The sequence below is a fragment of the Corvus moneduloides genome, chromosome 2, assembly GCF_009650955.1.
Source record: "Corvus moneduloides isolate bCorMon1 chromosome 2, bCorMon1.pri, whole genome shotgun sequence".
Lineage (NCBI taxonomy): Eukaryota > Metazoa > Chordata > Aves > Passeriformes > Corvidae > Corvus > Corvus moneduloides.
The window spans coordinates 40,060,470-40,080,845 of NC_045477.1; positions in this window are offsets into that span (position 1 = coordinate 40,060,470).

A 20,376-nucleotide genomic window follows, 5' to 3' on the forward strand; every position below is an offset into this window, starting at 1 on the left:
CTTCTTTCTGAAGTCCCTTGTGCATTAATTCAGTTGTTCATCTAATATAGACCAAAAGAAATTTTGATTCTCTAATTATTATTATAATTTTCTGGTCAAAAACATTTTAACTACTGATACTTGGTTTTGTGATACCGAAACAAAATGCAATAGGCATCTAGCAGAAAACTGCTGAACAAATGGCTTTTTGTTTGGCTTGGGTTTTTTTACCCCAGCAAGATTGGGTATTTGCCTAACTAATTTTCTTTAAAAAGTAGGAAATAAAGCACCTATTTTCAGATTTTATATGCTGGCATTTACTTTATACTAGCTCTCATTTAGCATCTGAATAACCTTTAATTAATATTCAGGCTGCCATGACAAATAAAAAAATATTAATAAAATAACTGTTCAGTAGTGACTTACATACAAGATATCTTTGTAACTAATTACAAGCAAGTGAACATGACATCACATCACATCCTTATCACAGACATCCTCTTTGAAATCTACTGTTGTGTATAAATAACTGTTAAATTTAAATGCTTAATATGTTCAGATATATTTTAAGGATTAAGTGGCACCTTTTTTTTTTTTCCCCTCATTTTAGCCCAGTAGAATGAGATTCCTCCCACACACATGCTTATAGTGGTGTATGCAGATATATCTTGTCAAAAATGCTTCTGTAGGGTCTGAAATGATACAGTAGGTCCACTAAACACTTACGTAGAAGCAGCTTAAAGAGACTGATGGCTTTAACCATTAAAATCTTGACTAATCTGAGCAGTGAGATATCTGTATTTTTGTAAAAAAGTACCAAGTAGCCACCAGCTTTCTCTTTATCCCTATTAGTCAGATGATGATCTTCAACAGGGATCAGTCCAATGTTTCCTTTAGTTCTCCTCTTGCTGTTAATGTACTTTGAAAGCTTCTTGTTAAATGACACAACACAGGTCAGTTTCACTTTAATTGAGCTTTGACGTTTTTGTGTCTTCTTCCTGCAAAACACGGCTCTGTATTCTTTCTGGAAAGCTTGACCTTGCTTCCAGAGTTCATGCAGTTTTTTTTTCCTCTTAATCTCAACAAGGAGTTTCATGTTCAGATAAGCTGGTCTTCTACCCTGCTTGCTTATGACACAGTGGAACTGCTGCTCTTCTTGTTCTCTAACAGAGTTCTTAAATACTGACCAGCACTCTTGAACTCCTAAGCCTTCAAAAGCAGATTCCTGGAGTACTCTGCTAAATAGCTTCTTGAATATCTTAAAGTTTGCTCTCCTGAAGTCTAGGGTAACAACTCTGCTGTCCTTTTCTGCTTATTAGCGACAGCACACTGGAACAGATTGCCAATAGAGGTCTAGAGTCTCCCTCACTGGAGATATTCAAGCACTGTCTGGACACGATCCCTGCCCTGTGCTCTAGGAGGATGCTGCTTGAGCAGGGAGGCTGGACTGTGATCCCTTCCCACTTGAACAATTCTGTGATTCTGTGATTGCACTGAAAATTTTAAACTTGACTATTTCATCATCACTGTGGCCAAGGCAGCCACCTACCATCACATCTCCCATGACTGGGTTTCAGATTCACTACAACTAGTACGCTATAAGTTTAGATAGAATGAATATCCTTTGGAGAAAAATTCTCTGAAACACGAATCATGAGGGTTCATAATAAATCAAAATTCTTAGCCTGCCTATTTCTTACACAGGGACAGTTCCCTGTTTTCCCACCAGGATCCCATGCCATATCAGTTCTATAGCACTAGAAGGTCCTCCCTGATGGATTCATGTTTAAAAAAAAGTTCTGTGTTTATACCGCATGTGGTCAGTGTAAATAGCTTTATTATATTATTTCTAGAAAAATTACATAACATGAAATTATGGTTATTCTGAGTTAGAAATATAGTACTAAGTGTAAATCAACATTGCAGTTTGACATAGAGATACCAAACCAGCCTGAAGAGTGCGAGCAGTCTACTGTGGTAGGAGAGAGCTCACTGAAGGCTCATATACCCTGTTGAGAGAAGGTGTTTCAAGTGTTGACTAACTTGCTAGGCTTGCTTTGGTCTTTGTATACCCTTAAGGTGGATTTTTCCTTATTCAGTATGTGTAGAGCTTATCAGGAAAAGAAACAATATGTCTTCAGTCCTATTCTTCAGCATTAACACTTTCTATCTCATGCTACCTATACTCAGAAATAAAAATCCTTTAAATGCTGCCCATTGTACATTCTCAAAGACAGTGGAAACAGACAGGCATGGAAATTCAGCATCAGAAAATGGCTTGTGTGTTCAGGGTCAGAATCACTTTTTCTTGTGCTGTTTCTGAATAACCTGAATGCAGTGCAGAGCTCAAAAGACCACTATATACTGCCAATATAAAGAGGACTAGAAAATAAGTATTTTCCAGCATTGTGAGTCACCTTTTTGCCTGGTTATTGCTAGGCTATGAAGTGGAGAAGAAGTAAGGTGAAATCACCTGTCTCTGTATCTTTTATTCATTACTCTTTGATATGTTCAGGAAAACTGAAGTATATAGTCACTGAAATGCATTGTTCACTGTATTTGTAGAATGGATTCAAGGTGTAGCCACTTTTAAGTTATTTGTGAAAATGTTTCCCCTTCAACGTATTTCTCCAAGATTTCAAAGGACTGTTTATTTGTTCTTAAGGAGTACTCAAAAGGTCTAACTTCTGTGTTTAAGTACAGTAACTTTCGAGTCCTGCTGTCAAAGGAAAGAAACGGGTTCCACTTGAGTGCAGCTGAGTTATTTTCTAGCTTTAGCTCACCCTAAGAGAAGCCTTTTTATCCACTGACTGAAGAGGGAAACTCAAGCAACTCATCTGCTAATGCAGGGCTCTGATGGATGAGTGGTGAGAGCTTGCCTTAGAATGGTGCACACACCTCTCTATCTTGCTCTCACTTGATGGACTCTGGACCTGCTCATTAATCAATTTCTGAACCTCTCAGCTTCTTACAGTAAGATATCACTGATACCACCTTTCCTCAAGACATCCTGCTATAAACTACAGATGCTGATTGATGGGTGGGAATGCCTTAAATCAGTGGCCAGCCTTCATCTGTGTTCTGTCCTTGCTGCAGGGACATCTGAAATGGACATTAATCAAATCTTGCATAATCAGAGTTTATGGTGCAATTTTCTGAGGGAAAAAACCTAACTGAATTTAGCCTGCAATCAGGAGGTACTTGACAAAGAGCTCAGAAATCTCTGCAGCAGTTAGTTAGAATGGGCAGGAAAGGGTAGCAGCTTCATCAGTTTTCTCAAGAAACAACATTCTTGCTTGCCAAGAAAACTTTTAGCTACCTAAGACAGATGTCTAACATCAGAGAGTGCAAATAGCTTCTTTAACATCTCTCTAATCACTTTATTTCTGATTGCATGCACATGTACTATCAATTCCTGTCATGATGTACACTTGTTCTACAGGAGCAGCACTGAGGTCTTTGATTTCTTATGCAGAGTTATGAGACAACCATGACAAGTGGCAGTCATAGCATGGCTAAAGGACTGCAAACTTTTAAAACCTTGTACTTTGTATGCTTTCACCAGGTACTTTTAAACCAAACATTTGATATCACAAACATACATTTGCATATCTGACAAATAATTTGCAAGTTTCCAATTTTAAATTTAATTAATATTAAGTAAGCCACAAAATGTGGTGAATTCCAATGAATAACATTTTCATTTCTGTGGGGTTTTTAATATCACCCAAAAGGCAACAATGGGGGAAAATCTAAGTTTTGCATTTGACCTAGCCTCAGAATCAAACCTCAAAACTTCATAACCCTTGTCTGAAGCTAAAATTATTTTTTCTGTGTAGTGTTTTACTTAAGCAAAGACAAATGAAATAATATATTAGTATGATTAAAAACTAAAATACAAAGAGGTAAAAATCACATAAATGGATATCTTGACCTTAGATGACTTTGTAGTATCTATATATGAGGAGGATTAAAATGGAGCTGCTTAGGAACAAATGATTATGAGCTGTTAATTTAAGGACAAGAATGTGAAATTGGCATTTTGATTTAATTTTTCAAGAATGTGTATTAAATGGATTCCATTAGGCTTTGTGTTCAGTCACCACTCAGCTGCACCACTCGTGTAGCTTGTTCTGTTTCTGTGAAATATTAAAGCTATTTGAAGACCCATTTTGCTGTGATTGATACTGATGTACATACATATGCTCATCTTGTAATGGTGGAATCAGAGACTGGACTATATTGAATAGATAATTCAGAGATAACAGCATGTTTATTGGTCTGATATCAGGACTAGGTACCGAGATGAAGAGTCTATCATATGAAGATATGACAATTAAAAAAAAAAAAAAGCCAAAAAAAGGCCAGTGTTTCACAGAACGGTTGAGATTTGTCTCACTTATTCACTCCTCCCAAGAGCTATGTTTGTCATTGATCCATCTTTCCTATGCCCTAGACATCTAACATAATTTGTGTAAACTGCTCATGGATGATGTCTGTTTCTTTTCTTTACTGTGGAAATAATCTAGATGACTAGATAAATTTGAAGATTAACTTTTTTTTCTTTTTTTGTGGTTACAGCTAGATGATCTAAATCCCACTTTTCACGTTATGTTTGATCTGAGAACTATTTTCTCTATTTGACTTTACCTCAGTCATTTACAAGTAATTTTTGATACAATAAAAGCTACTTTATAAAAAAGAAGAAAGAAAAGTAGAAGAAAGCTATTATCTGTCTTTCCTCAGTACGATGGGGTAAGCTTGGGTTTTTTGCATTTTTTCACTTGACGTTTCACCTTCCTGAGTTTCTGAATTATTTAATTTAGTGTTGCTTACTCCACACTATTTAGCTGTATGTTACACTTCAGAAAAAATGCATATTGAAAGTATTGTGTGCCTGTAGAAAGGATACAAACCAAATACTTTCCTTCCATTGTCTTAATTTTAACTAGACCGAAGTGTGAAATGACAAAACTAACAGCTCTTTCAGAAATGACATTTTCAAGCTGTCATTTCTTTATCATAGCAGAAGGTGCTATGGTCTCATTTTGGCTCCCAGTGTAGGATCCAGGCTTACTCAGAACTGCCAAACTTTCTCAGTGAGCTGCCAACAGTTTGCCCTAACATCTGGGTGATATTCAGAAAAGCTTATTTGCTGTCAATAAAACCTCTAGAAAATCAAGGAAAAAAATAAGAAAATGTTGAATGCTACTAGAAATAATTTTTGGAGGCATTGAGGGAGCCCTGATCTATGATGAAAATGGCCAGTTTTGTGTTAATCTTAACGTCAGGAGACATGGCAACACGTATTACCCACCATGGGTCAGTAGCAAGGTGGGACTAAAATTCCAAAAACCCCCTTTTTCTGAAGTTGTCCAGTAGATTTGTGCCTCTGTGAACCTGTACTCCATGACTTCTTATAAAAGCACAATTGAATGTCCATTCAGTAATTTAGAGACCATATATAAAAATAGAGGTTTACAACGGAAAGAAGACAGATAAGCAGAGGCAACACTTAGCTATCAAATTTCAGAAGACCAATAGAGTCTACCATCTATGTTTTTATGAGGTCTCCTTGTCTGAATAGTTTATAGTAAAAATGAAGATGGATTTTCCTTTACATTTTTTACTCAAGTTTTATCATTAGTTTTATTGGTTTTATGGTTATATTTGATGATTTGTTTTATTTATGTTTCAAAAGATAACCATTATTCTGCATTTTAAGTCTTATAAATAAGTTTAAAATATGATAGAATAAAATTTTAAATATGCGTGTCTACTTAAATCTTTTTCAGTATCAAAAAAACCCTTGCTTATAATCCACAGAATCTCACAGGCAGTTTTGCAAAGAAATTGGGAGACTATGGCAAAACTGGGAGACTTAAAACTTCTGTTTATCTGGAGGCATCCAAAATACACAGACACCCCTCCTGCACCCCAACTCCCCAATTAAGAAGTGATTCAGTTTGCAAATTAGCCTTTGGGCACTCAGGTAACTCAGGAAGATGGAACATTTCATTTTTACACATAGTACAGTAGGTTAAGAGTAGCTCATTACAGGTCATCATCAGCTCTAGCAGAGCTATTGTGTATGTTGGGCAGTTCATAATTATGCTTTAGTTAAAACTTTGTTATTTTCTGTCTTTGACTAGATAACAGTAGCATTTCTGTGGTGGTTATGGTAGGTGCAAAGTAGGTAAGAGCGATAATTTCCTGTCACAGAGACATGCTGCTAAGACTTAACTGCAGATGTCTTTGGAGGTCAAGCAGTCATAAAGTTTGACCTTCACTCACACTGATAAAATTAGCTCGATTGCTTTTTGTCTGCTGATGGCGAATGTCAAGAAAAAGCATTTACACTGCAAGTCTGAGTCTCCTTGTATTTTCCAGTGTATATCCTATGAAAGGTTTCCACCCTTCCTCTGCCATTGCTGCAACAAGTAAGCAACCTGTCAAGCTTCAGAGAACCTGTGAAGCTTCTCTTTTCTTCCTCTGGCTTCTAACTAAGTGATGGGCCTGAGCCACTGTGCTCTACGACACGCTGCTGAAAGCCTCAGATGCAACTTCTTTATCTTCATAGAGACCTTCAACTGGCCACTGACAGCTGGAAAGGAAACCTTCAGGAACAGGTCATCTCATTCCAGCTTCCTGTTTCCAGCAGGAGTGTGAGGGTTTTTTTAAGAATTTAACTTGCTACCACTTTTCAACTGAACTGCAATTAGAAAAGTAGGCACATTCTATCTTCTTTCTGACAGACTGAGCACCTCTTAATTGTCCAACTCTTCAGTATGTCAGAGCAGACTACTATCAGGAGTGCAAGAAATGGCCAGCTAGGATCTTGCTGCAATTTCCTTTTACAGGTCAGTAGCTTGGAACAGGTTCTTTTACAATGTTAGGCTGCAAAATAAGATATGAGGTAAACCTGAAGATTTTTAATATTTCATTTCACAGTAAACCTCATGCACCATCTGTTAACACACATTTTCAGTTGTTGCAATTCATGTAATTATGGTTAATTTGTTGTATAAATTATTAATTTAGTAATCAGTGCACAATACTAAACACAACTTAGTATTAACTCTTGGTTTTTATATTCAATTATCGACACATTTATTGATGTATTCTGGGATTTACATTAACATGAAAATGTAATAATTTTTGAAATTTTCCTAATTAACAATTACTGTCTTGTCTTTTAGGAGGAATTTGAGATCTTACAGGGCACATTTAAGTTCATACTTTCATGTTGTTTGCTTTATTTTGCTGTTGGAGAGTAAGATATCATGATAATCAGAAGTGGTTTCATCTTGCACCAAGATAATGGTTTAACAGTCAAAACAAGAAGTTTCCAGAAAATAAACGCAGAACAAATAATTGGTTTTTTTGGTGCATATGTGATACACAATTCAGTTGAAATCAGACTGCAAATTGTGGTTTTTTTCTAGAAATACATGTTGAGACTTAGAGCTGCTTTGAAAATATGTGCATATGTGTAAGCCAAATGTGATCCAATTTCAGCATTAAAATGTGGTTTTTATTTGAGACTGTTGTAGCAGTCCAGTATGAAGCAGCAGCATAATCTAGACTCCCCAAAATAGCCAATATCCTCCTTTAGTCATAGGTTGGAGCAAAAGGATCAGTGAGTGCTTCAGAGCACTGTGCTACGGTTCTGTTAGGTTTTGTCACTTGACTCTTACTAACCCCAGTGGGATTTGCAAAGTTGGGATTTGGAAGGTAAGAATGTCTGATAGTACTTTTTCTATATCTCAAAATAAAAAACAAGTCTTACTGGCTCTTTCTACAGCACTGTAGAACATTACATAAGGAAGTAGGCACATGGCAATTATGCTAATTCCCTTCTTCCTTCAAACACCTTTCTAAATCACTTCTTAGACAATGTAATCTTGTAGCAAAGTGCCATTGCTTATTTTCAGAATCATCCAAATGTCCTTTGAGAAATTAAAAAACACAAGAAAAAAAATTACAAGCATTTTTTGTTGTATCTAGCCAGTAAACATGAGGACTTTTTCATCTAAATGTCATGATTGACCTTCCCTGTGAAAATTTTGTGCTTAACATGACAATGATTTATTTTATTCTAGTATCTGAAAACAGAAAGGGTATAGAAGAACACAATTTCAGGCCTTCAGCTTAATAAATAAAAGGGAAGTTTTTACCCAGTAGCAATATAAAGTGTAAGAAAAATAGAACTATGCACTTGCACAGAGGATAGCTCCTGGGTCTGGCTCCAGGAATTTCAAAGACAGGTTTGAGTTGAATATCAACATTGTATAAACTAGCTTGGATTCAGACTGTTAAAAAATGAATATTGAGTTGTTAGTGAGTTTTTATGAATTTATTAGATTGTGCAACTTGATACTATTTCCTCAAAAGGCTCATAGAAAAAGGTGTGAATAGAAGTTATACTACAGTGCTGACAATTTGTAGCAGATTTTGTGATAAAAATATCATCTCATTTACCAAGTACAAGTAGGATTTTAGAGATTATATTCATTAGTTCCTTTGCAATATTCAGGCGAGCCTGTTTAGTTCCCAATATATGCACAGATCTTGCTGGTATTCAACAAAGATAGAAATTGCAATAGCAAGTTATGTCATCAATTCCACATGCAGAATACAACTAGAATTTTTCGTCTTCTAAATGTTTCCCAATTCCAACATTCACCTCTAAACCTAAGTGACTAAAATCACTTTTTTATGCTGTATGCCTGTTTCCAATTTTCAGCCAAGTATCTCTGATTTGCAGTACCTTAGATTTAAATGAGAGTCTCCATTCAGGAGAAAGAATTTTTATTTATTCCATCAGGTGTAGGCAATAAAGTGTACTTCAAACCAGTGTAAACACAAAGGTTGCTTCCTCAGAATTTCTTGTACATCAAACCAGTGTAAACACAGAGGCTGCTTCCTCAGAATTTCTTTTATTTAATGCATTGTATGGAAAGTTCCATATTTCTATAATCCACTAGCTTGTATTTCATAACCAATTCCACTCAAGTTTGATACAATTTGTACCAGAAGGGAACATGGCAGTATTTAAAATGGACCATCTTACAGCACTTAGCACTTGTTTCCACAAGAATTCCTGCAATAGGGCCATCATTCTTCTATGACTGTCATCTCTAATGATTTTATTATAGCTTTTGTGAATATTTAGTGCTATTCCTTTAAAGTTTCAGATCTTGAAATACATCATTATATTTGAATATCGACTTTCTTTTAAAAAGTTGAGCCTTAAGTATTCCAAATTTACAAGAGCAGCGAAGTGCATGGTGGGTGATCAGACCCCTGATACTTCCCTGGAACAGTCAGTTCCCAAGTACCACTTCAGAGTCTTGTCGTCCTTCTCCTTGTTTTTCATTTACCACTCTTAATACCCCTTTCTAAAGTCAGGAAGAACAGGGCAAAATGTCATGTAAATAGTTGAGATGCAGTAGTTGAGACTTTATAAAGCTGTTATGTCAGATTCAAGTGATACTTCCGAAGGAAGAGCAACGAGAAACTGTACAGTAATCATTGCAAAATAAATTGGAATGTGTGCTGATTCTAGGAGTCTGGCAGACCTAAGTCAGAACAAGAGAACAGCTTTAGCCAGCACAGGATTTTGACAGGTTTTCCTTCAAATTAATTTTGCTAACTTTGTATCAAGTCAATCATGACAGAATTGTTAAGAGACAAAACACTACTTTTAAAAAATATTTTTCAGTAACAGAACCCTTTACGAAGTTGGAGCATCTGTCAATAGATGCAGGCAATTAATTTACCAAACTTTTAATGTCTTTCATCTGTTAAACTGAACATTCAGAACTTTTATATTATTCAGCCATTCAATATACTTATACATAGTGTGAAATCTAGTCATTGTTTAGCTGCATAAGACAGAAAAGTGAGGAGAGTTGAAAAAGTGGCTCTTTGCCCCGAAATGGAGAAACATTGAGGAAATTGAGAAACATCCTAGGCTTTTGGATTTGCTTTCTAATCGGGCTAGAAATACAGAAAACACTTTTGTATTTCACTACAAATGACTCGGATAGCAAGAATTTCTGGACAAGACAGAGTTAAGCAGACAAGCTAAAAGGAACATTAAGTAAGATTATTTTATGCCATGATCATTTCAACTTCCCTCGTCATGCTGAATACCATCAGACAGTTCTGTCTGTTCTCTGCAATTTTCAAGGGGTTATGTATAAAATTTCTTGGGATAGCTTGCCATAGAACAACTACTTATTTGTAGGAAAAAAAGCAATGCATTTTTATCTGAAACTGGAATTTGCAATGCCTTACATTGCACTTATGAAACATTGTACTGAGTGCTTGTGAATGGTGCTATTATTTCTTGCAAATGCATGAAATACTAATTTTTTCAAGAGCTAAAATTGGAAAGTTTTATTATTATTTATGAATGGTAAGAGAATGAACATCCTTAAACTGATTCTGTCTAAGTATCTGACAGGTAATTCTAACAACAATTTTGAAACTGTCAGTATAACAATCCTTATATAAATTTCTTTCTTTTGAGAGTAGCTTGGACAAACAGTAAAAATAATTTTCTGGAACCTGAATCTGGTCTTTTGTGAAAGAAATGTATTCATTGTAACAGAATGATATAGGAACTTAAATTTTACTTCAGAAATATATGAATCCCAGCTGAACTTAGCTGGGTCTTCAAGTCCCACAGGATATAAGATTAGAAAACACTTCTTATTCCTAACAGTATAAAAACTAGGGATCATGAAATGACTTCATCATTGAGGAGGTTGAAACAAGCAAACGAGAAATATATTTTTACCTGAACACATACACTGTGGAAACTCTGCTAAGCAGCATTCCAGATGTCAAAAGTGCAAATCGGTTCAAAAAGCAATATGACAAACTCATGGAAGAGATACATATTGAGACTTTAGCAAACAAAAATATCTCTGGCTCCAGAAATCCCTAGACAGTCTGCTGAAAGCTGGAAGGATAGGGGGGAAAAAATGTAGGATAAGCCTGTATCTTAAAAGCTTGCCTGGTTCTCACAGGCCCTGTCTTGTCAGCTGCCACTTCCTATTGTCAAAGAGCATTCAGCAAAGAGACCCTTGGTCTGGCTCAGTGTGCTCTTCCTATTTTCTTGTATATTATGCAGCCCCACAGAACCAAGTGAGTCTCCTATTCACTCATTTGATCTAGACATGCAGATCTGTTGACACAGATGTGCTTCATTCCCACAGTGGAGCTGCTGAGTGGGTTCTTTAGCCATACAGATAGATGTGGGGGCTCTAAATTATTACCAAGTTAGTGAATCATTTGTTATTATTTGCTTATAAATGCTCCAAAAAACCCAGCATAACTATGAGGAAAGCTATTCTTAAAAGAAACTTGACTTTTCTTTTGCCATCACACACACACATACACACACACACACAGAAGATCCTAAGGCTTGTGTCATTACAGTCAGCAGAGAAAAAAATTATAAATTGCCATTAAATGACTGGTCGACTCAGACTTGAGAGTGTACTAAAAAGAATATTTGAAGAAGATATGTACACTGAAAGCTCTATTTACAGTGTCTACTTGACGTGTGGGCACACCTTCTGACATGTCCTCCAGCTATTGAGACCTTTTTCTGTAAATAAGACAGGCTGCCAGGGTATTCCAGTGCACTACACTCCAGCAAGTTATTTGTGTCTTTCTGAATCTACATGCTCCATTATTTCTTGTGCATGTGCTTAAGTTTTCTCCAAGGAAAATTTCATCTCCAATTTCTTCTGCAGTATTGCAAAGAATTTAGGGGGCAGGAATTGACATTTAATAAGTAATTTTTTTAAAATTAACTAACTTAGTCTATTGCTTGCAAGAATTATTCTTTGTTTTTCACTACAGAAACTCCATCTTAAATTTTATTACCTGCTTAAGTCCACTGCTGAAAATTCTGTATGTTAAGAAAAAGTTTATATGTATTTATCATTATTTAATAATCTGTATTAATATAACATGTCAGCCAAAATTCTTAAGTAGTTGAATATAATTTTTTTTATATGAATGGTCATTTGCAAGTCAAAGGTTGTAATTAATTGATGAGGAGATATCTAGTGTTCTTGCAGATTCAAAGCAAGAATCATAAAACACAAGTCCAAAGAAAGTAGAATTTCCCATTTTGACTGGGAAATCTTTCAACTGAAAAATACTATTTCATCAAGCATGAGTTTAGAATATTTTCTGTAGAGATCTTTTCTGGGTCTGGCTGGGATGGAATGAACTTTCCTCATAGAGCCCACCCTGCAGGAGAGGGGGCTGAATGAGCTGCTGGGTGAGAGTTTAGCTTTTGGCAAAGTTAATCCAATACAACATGACTCAGTTTTGTTTCCAACAGTTTACTGATAGCTGCTCTCCTTTTTGTCTAATTCACTAATAGTGATCAGCTGAAAAGAAACTGATTTATTTGTCTCATTCTCATCAATGTTCTTTTTATCTACTGCTTCATAGCTCTATTTTATTCCTACTGATTCTGTAGATCTTTGCCTTCTGATACAAATTTATCTGCTGCTCTGTACAGTATGAGCAAAAGAAGTAAAGCCAGTGATCCACACCTTTCATTGTCATACATAAATGATCTTTATCTTGGGAAAACACAGTTTGAAAATTTTAGAATAGACATAATTTATTGAAAAATGTAATGGAAAACAACTAATGCCATAGGAAATTTTCAATAGTTTTTAATAATTATTTTTAAAAGTATATGTTTTCTACCTACTCACTTCCTTCTGCTTTCCTCTTTTTTTAACAGTAAACACAATAGATTGAAGGAATCCACAATTCAGTTTTTTACTTAAACTTTTTTAAGCTTGTTCAAATTTGAAATGAATCTTAGTCTTTACTTTCCATTGCTTTAAGCTAACTCTTCAAACTATAAACAGGTTGTAAAAGGAATGACTGAGTATCAAGTTTTTCAGACGATTTCTCTTCCCATGAATAAACAAAATTTGATATAAAGGAGTATTCCAGTCCCTTTTTCTGATAAATGTAAAAAACCCCCAAAACCAAAAGTGAAACAAAAATCAAGAAACAAAAAAAACCCCAAACAAACAAACAACCACAAACAAAACCTCCCAGCACCAAACTCCAAACTTATAAAAAGAGTCAGTGACACCTTGAACAGCCTCTTGTGAAATAAAAAGACATCTGGAAAAATCTCTTTATGACATTAAAATTCTGTGAAGATCACACACATAGGTGACACACCTGACCCTGTTAATTAGACATGGTTCATTTTAGAGGTTTAGTTGTGTGCCCTAGAGTTGCTTCCTCCTCACTGCTAAGGGGAACCCAGGATGAGAAGCTCAAATATAAATATGTGCCCTGGGGAGATGGAGCCTGCTGCATACCCTGTATAAATACATTACCTTTGCAAATGCCCCAGCATCTCATTGTTTTAATGGTGAGAAAATGCTAACTCTAAATTCACTTATTGCTTGTTTATATTCATTAATTCTTAAGATGGTGTTCTCCCTGGGCAGTATCTGGTGGAGAACTCTGATACTGTATATTAAGAAAGTCTGGGCTGTATCATTTGAGAATGTCATAGTTCCTTGTGGAATTTTTTTCCTCTAACATTGTAACATCAAAATCAGCCTATGCCAGGGTTCTAGAATGGTGCCTTTATTTCATTTTTCTCTTCCAAACTTAGTTTGGACAAAGCAGATTCTGTTTTACTGCTGTATGCTTAGGGTTGTATTCTCTTTAGTCATTTGAAGAAAGCTACGTACGTTTGGTTTCCAACAACAGGTTAAGCAGAGATTGAACTGAAATGATATTTGCAACTATCAGTAGGAACTCATCTATTCAATAAGACATTCTATTTATTTAAAAACATCATAAGAGTAATATTTCTACTTCTGAGCCTTTCAAACTAGGTGAGTTAAATTTTTGACTACTAATCACAAGTCAGTTACCATTTATTACTCTAATAATAACCTTCTGTGGTAGAGAGGTAGAAATAATGATACCAAAGCACTGCTCAGTGAACTTCTTTTCTACATAATCCTGCATTATAATAATTACATAGTAAGTTTACCATGCTCCAATATAAAACCTGAAGTTTTCTATCTTGGATTTTTGAATTTTTAAAAAATAAATAAAACATGAGTTAAAAGGTTCTCACAATGAGATTGGAGAGATAAAGTTGCTAGTTATATTAGAAACACTAGTAATAAAAGATATATTGTGACTGGTTGACGGGGAGGCAAAGTTTTCATGTGCTGACAGGGCTGTATGAAAGTAGAGCAGTGCCAAAATACACACAAAACTTATCACAAGATAGCACTTTAGTGGAATCTTCAGGGAGTTTCATGGTTCATTTTTCAATTGAGATGAGGTCTGAGGCAAGGCAGGCTGAGTACAGGCAGCTGGAGCAGAAAGAAACAGCCAATCTACATCTCAGAGGAGGAGGTGCACGACCAAGGCCCAGAAGAATGAGTACACATAATAAGGCAATAGCAAGGGAAAGAACTTGGCTAAGAAAGGCAGAAACAGAGGACTACAGAGACAAAGCAAGGGCAAGAGAGCCTGGCAACAGCAACAATAGCACCAAGCCTGGATTGCTCCCAGGCATCCTTCATCAGCACCTTTCAACAACAAAGATGTTGGAAAACTCTCAGTGCTGATGTGTATTCCAGTTTCTGGTAACTACCCCATGTAGGGGTTACTAATAGTACCAGGCCTGCCTGGAGTAGGTAGGTCATCTTGCAGCCTTCTGAACTGTAGTTCTGAAAGATTTGACTCTCAAAAAAGCACAGCTTGGCTCCAGAGGAAAAGATTTCTTCTCCTTTTTTTTTCATTTTCTGCCTCAGCAACAGTGGCTGTTTTTCATGTTTTTAAAAGCTAATTATAATTGATACATGAGGAGTGCTGCGATTGCAAGGTCAATTACTCAGAAGTTAGAAAAATGTCAGAATTAAGGTTGCCTACACAGCCTTAATTAGTCTGTCTTAGATGTAAGAATTACCATCTATAATTACATTAGCACATGCAATTTTTTTCTTAGCATTCTCTCCTCATTGAGCTCACAGACTGCCAATCAAGTTTTATAATGAAAGCGACCGTCTACTGTAGGATACCCATGTAATTTTTTTCCAGAAAATGAAGATACACAGCTAGTAAAGCGGAGCTGAATGGAGGAAGATTTAATAACTGTTATTGCTGGGTACTTCCCAAGGAAACTGGACTTCATCAGAGTGTTCCACTGTGATTCTGGGCAAGTCACACTCATGCTGTGTGGGCATGGGCCACGGTCTTTTCATCTCTTCTGTGCCTGGTTGCTCTAATCTGGAGCTCGAGAAGAACAAAATACAATGTGATGATGCAGAGGCTGTTCTCATAATGCATAAATGTACGATGTCAAATTGGGGTTAAGTTTGAAACCTTAATTCTGGTATTTATTAATTTTGGAGTACTCATCTGGCAATATTTTCATTTAGTACTTCTCCTTCAATGCTTTGTTTGTGTGGTTCTTAGATGTTAAATGTGACTGGGCTATTCATTAGTGCCAATCTTGATTTTTGTCATCCTGACAAAAGAGTCTAGACTTGAAACATTTTGAAGCATGACTATGCCTTTAACATTCAGACTGCATTTAAGTCAGAGCTGTGAACAGCAGTGGTTAATTCTTACATTTCCTTACCCATCTTTCTTTTCTTTGGCTAATTCCTATATTTCCTTATCCTTCCTTTCTGTAAAAGTGCAAATTCATTACCATAATAACAATAAAATTAATGTAAATTGTCTAAATTATCTCAGTTAGTTTTAACTATCTAGCCATGAAAGTCACAAAGTTTTAGAAAACACAGACGTGATAAATCAAACCTGACGTGATTTATATACAGTTGCTTTTGCTGTATGACAAAGAACCTAGGCTAATATATTCCAGACTCATTTCTCTTCATAATCAAATACCAATGCTTGTATCTCACTAAAGTAAACAGCCTGTGGGGAGGGGCAGGGTGTGTCCTGCATCCTGTCCCTCCCCATAGGGGCATTCCTATGGAGAAGTATTGCTGAAGATATGTTGAGATGCTTCATATAGTATCGATTCCCAAGGTGTTCTGTTGCTCTTTCTTGTGGTTCCCTAATGTACTCCTCCAAGAAGCCGTGCACTTGTGATAGTTGCATGACAAGGATGTTTCTCACGGGCTTCTAGAACAACAATGACTGGTGAATGCTCACCTTGGACGGCCAGAACTCTCAGGAGAAAATCTGTGTGAATATCACCAGGGTGGAGGATTCTTGCATAGCTCTCACTCTGGGTGCCCAAACAGGGGAGCACACAGCACCCATCTGCTTTGTCTTTCGGCTCAGCTCTCTTTAGGTAAGAATTGCAGCCAATTTCCTACAACAGAGAAATGAACACTATCTATACAAGATTCATCTGGGGTTAGAATAAAAAGATATTAGTAGTCATATCAAAGTTCTTCTTCATGACAGTAAATAGGTTTTTTACACTGTTTTTTATCAACCAGTCTCAGAATACTTTGCAAAAGATTTTTTAAAGTATATTTTCTTTAGTGTTTTGTCCAGTTTAGATTTAACGTTAGTGTTCAAAAATATGCTACAATTTCAGTATGCTTGCAGAGCTCCAAGGCAGGGAAATCAAGAAGTATCTGCTTGTCATATAAAACTTAATGATGAAACCATCAGAGGATAAGGATCAAGGCACACTGCATGTAGTTTCTCTTCGATAATTTCTCTTGCCATGTTAGTACCCCTGGAAAACCAGCTTAATCAGAAAGAAAAAAAGGAGTGAAAATAAAAACAGCGGCAAAGCTTTTTCAAAATTGAGCATCCTTTCTGTGGATAGAAAACATAATTTCATTTCTGAAATTAATTTTAAAAAAGGAACAGTTATTTTTTTAAATTACACAATGGTAACCATTATTATTAGTAGTATATATTCTATGCTAAAGAAATTCATGCAATCAAAATCATCTGGAAGCATGTCAGATGAGTTTATCAGCATATCTCATTCTTTTGCCATTATGATGCACAGTGGTGTTTTGACTAGTGTTATATTCAGCTGTCAGGTTGGCTTTTACAGCTACGGATATGGGAGTAACCTTTGTGTGCAAGGATTTTGCTCATAGTATGATTAACTTGTAGCTCAAAATCTTTTTTAATTCCTCTAATTTATTTTTTCATATTAACCAAAAGTGTAAAATGTTTACTGACAGCTTGGGTCAAAGATGAAAAGTGAGTGTAGATTAGAAGTTTTCCAATTAATTATTTTTAAACAAAGGTAAATTGGAAGAAAGAATTGGTTTTGAAAGAAATTTAACTACTTTTTTTTTACATTTCAAGAATGTTGATAAGTCCTTTGCAACAATTTTGGGGTTTCATTACTTTGAATTTCAGATTTAAAACTATTTTTGCATAATTTATGCATAAACTTACTAAATCATTAAAAATGAAATAAATTATATTTTCAGGATAAAATATTTCCACTTCTCTCATATTGTACCATTATCATTATGTTAATATATTTTAGATAAAATTTTCATTTTTGTCTAAAAAAAAAGTAGGCTCTTAATGGGACAAAACAAAACTTTCCGCACAAGTTTATTAAGCATGAATTTTGCTCTAGGCAAAATTTAGACATGATCTATTTGATTGGCAAAATTAGATCTATAACTTGTGAATTATGCTTTCCAAATCTATTTTTTTTTTCTATGCCACAACAGTGCCACAGCAAGCAGCCATGGTATCTAAGGATGGGCTGTATTAGTCTTATTTCAGCTTAAATCCTCTTAAAGTATCAGAAGCTGTGTAATATATAACTTATGAAATATTAAGGCACGTAATGATATCAATATATCACAGTAAATTAAAATAACTACATTATCAAATCAAATTCAATAGAGTACATATTTTATTAAAGATGTAAATGTTTATGCCTCCATCATAGTTCCTAGGTAAAATTTTGTGTTAATGCTGACAGATCTTCTCTCCTTTTTAGAGATTCCAACTCTGCTGTTTCTTGAAAAGACATGAAAAATCAAGACAGGAGAAGGAAAAGAGCAGAAAATAGCTTGTATCCACCTGGTTTCTTCTCAGTTTACCCTGGCGAAAAGGTCCTCCCTATTTCTTGGTTTGAAAGAGGGCTTTGAAACTTACATCTCCCTACAGTTGTTTTACTCATTATTCTTAGAAAACTTCTTCTCTCCTTTCATTGCCTTCTTTTATATATATATCAATATAGTTTAAAAGACACGAGAAAACCTTATATCTTGGTGGATATTGCATCAGTTGAGATTATTTCTAGTCCATGCTTCAATGAGTGTGTAGGCAATTATATAGTTATGTACAGACTAGTAAAGACTGTAAGCTTATTATTTACCTGAACTAACTGCTCGGTGCCTATGCTGCTTACTTAGAGCCTTTAGAAACCTAAATGTGTTGTTTTTTAATATAAAGGTGGATGTGGTGATATATCTATCATCTATCATGGAAGCAGCAGTACTAAAAAAAAAAATCTATTTCAATTTCTGTGTCATGTGAGTAGACCTTTCAGATATGCTACTAGTAAAGAAAGAATTTTAATTGTCCTTTAAAATTAGTTTGATGAGGCCCAAATAATCTCACTAGGCTCTTGTCTGAACAGACAGTCTAAGATTATTGAAGACAATCAGAGATTTAATTCATGCGAGGTAGGGATCTGAATTAACATTCTTTTTTCACTAAAATTAAAGTATCTGTGTTCCAGTAGGGTTTCAGCTTGTTATCTTCTTTCCTTTTCACATGGCCTAGTGGAAGCAAGGTGGTCTGACATTAATAAAAACCACCCTGGGGAAAATTCTGAAGAATTTTTTCTTTAAACATGCCTCATTGTGTCTACTTTATATACTCATTCTCCAAGATATCCTTATACACATTGGGATCAATACATTAGAGTGTCGAATTCTTATTACCTACACAAATCACTCTTTCCATTAACATCACACTTACATTAGCAATTATTAGCGTATTACCATAATTACATCATTATTATAATTTAAACTTGCAGATAATTTATTGCCCAAAACCAATTCTATTAAGCAACTCCGATGTTGAAACTTGTTATAAATATCATGCCTCTGTTCTCCTTTCTAGCCAACAAAGTTACTTTCTATCAAAACCTACATGCTGAGTAGTAGGACAGCTTTCTCTAATGCCATACCCCTTATGCAGTTATATCAAACAAGGGGAAATTTTGTTCTACTAGGCAAACTTCTGTTGGGCTAGAAGTCTTCTGACCTGTTTCCTTCTGGAGCAAATGCATTCATCATACCAAAACCTTATGAGGAAGATGGTGTTGCCACCTCAGCTATGGTGACTCACTTGAAGAAGAAAAGTTCATATTAGGAAGAGGTATGATCAAGCTGAACAAAGGAGAGAAAAAATTGTGACTGGCAAAGGAGGCCCCCACTCTGTAGAAAATCCAGAAATGAGATCTTCAAAATCACAGGATTATCTCAGTCCCTGAAAAGAATGTTAAGCCAATTCTTCTTTGAGTTCAGTTCCAAAGGCATGAAGGAGAAAGCATCCATCAGGAATAATTAAGATGAATTCAAAAAAGGGTCATTCATGCCCATTCAATATGAATGGCTAAAATGAAATGACTAGCTACATGACCAGGTAAGAGTGGTGTAAAATACATTTATTGAGGGTATATGTATAACTGAATTTACTAAAGCTTTGGACATCTCCTCCATCCCCTCATTTGGAAGTTGAGGAAGTGGTAAGTAGATGGAAGACAGTCTGGTCAGCTGTATTCAAAGGGAAAAGCACATTAATTTCCAATCTGGCTTTCATCCTCTGATGAATGTTTCAATTAACAGCTCCAGGGACAGAGACTTGACAGAAACCTTAAGAAGTTCATCAGGCAGCAGTGCCAAGTTCTTCAACTGGAGTGTAGTAATTCTGTGGTATAGGATAGACTACTGGCTGAGGAACAGCCATCATTAAAGTCTTCTGAGGATCATATAGATTTGTGCCAGTTTGGGCTGGGATAGAGTTAATTTTCTTCATAGTAACAAGTGTGGGGCTATAGTTTGGATTTGTGCTGGAAACAGTGTTGATAACACAGGGATGTTTTAGCTGCTGAGAAGAGCTTATACAGATTTAAGGTCTTTTCTGCTTCTCACCCCACCCCACCAGAGAGGAGGCTGGGAGTGCACAAGGAGCTGGGACGGGACACAGCTGGGACAGCTGATCCTAGCTGATCACAAGAATATTCTCTACCATATGGCATCATTATCAGAATATAAAGCTGGGGGAAGAAGAAAGAGGCACAGGACATCTAGAATGATGGTGTTTGACATCCCAGGTCACTGTCATGTGATGAAACTGTCCTGGAGATGCCTGCTGATAGGG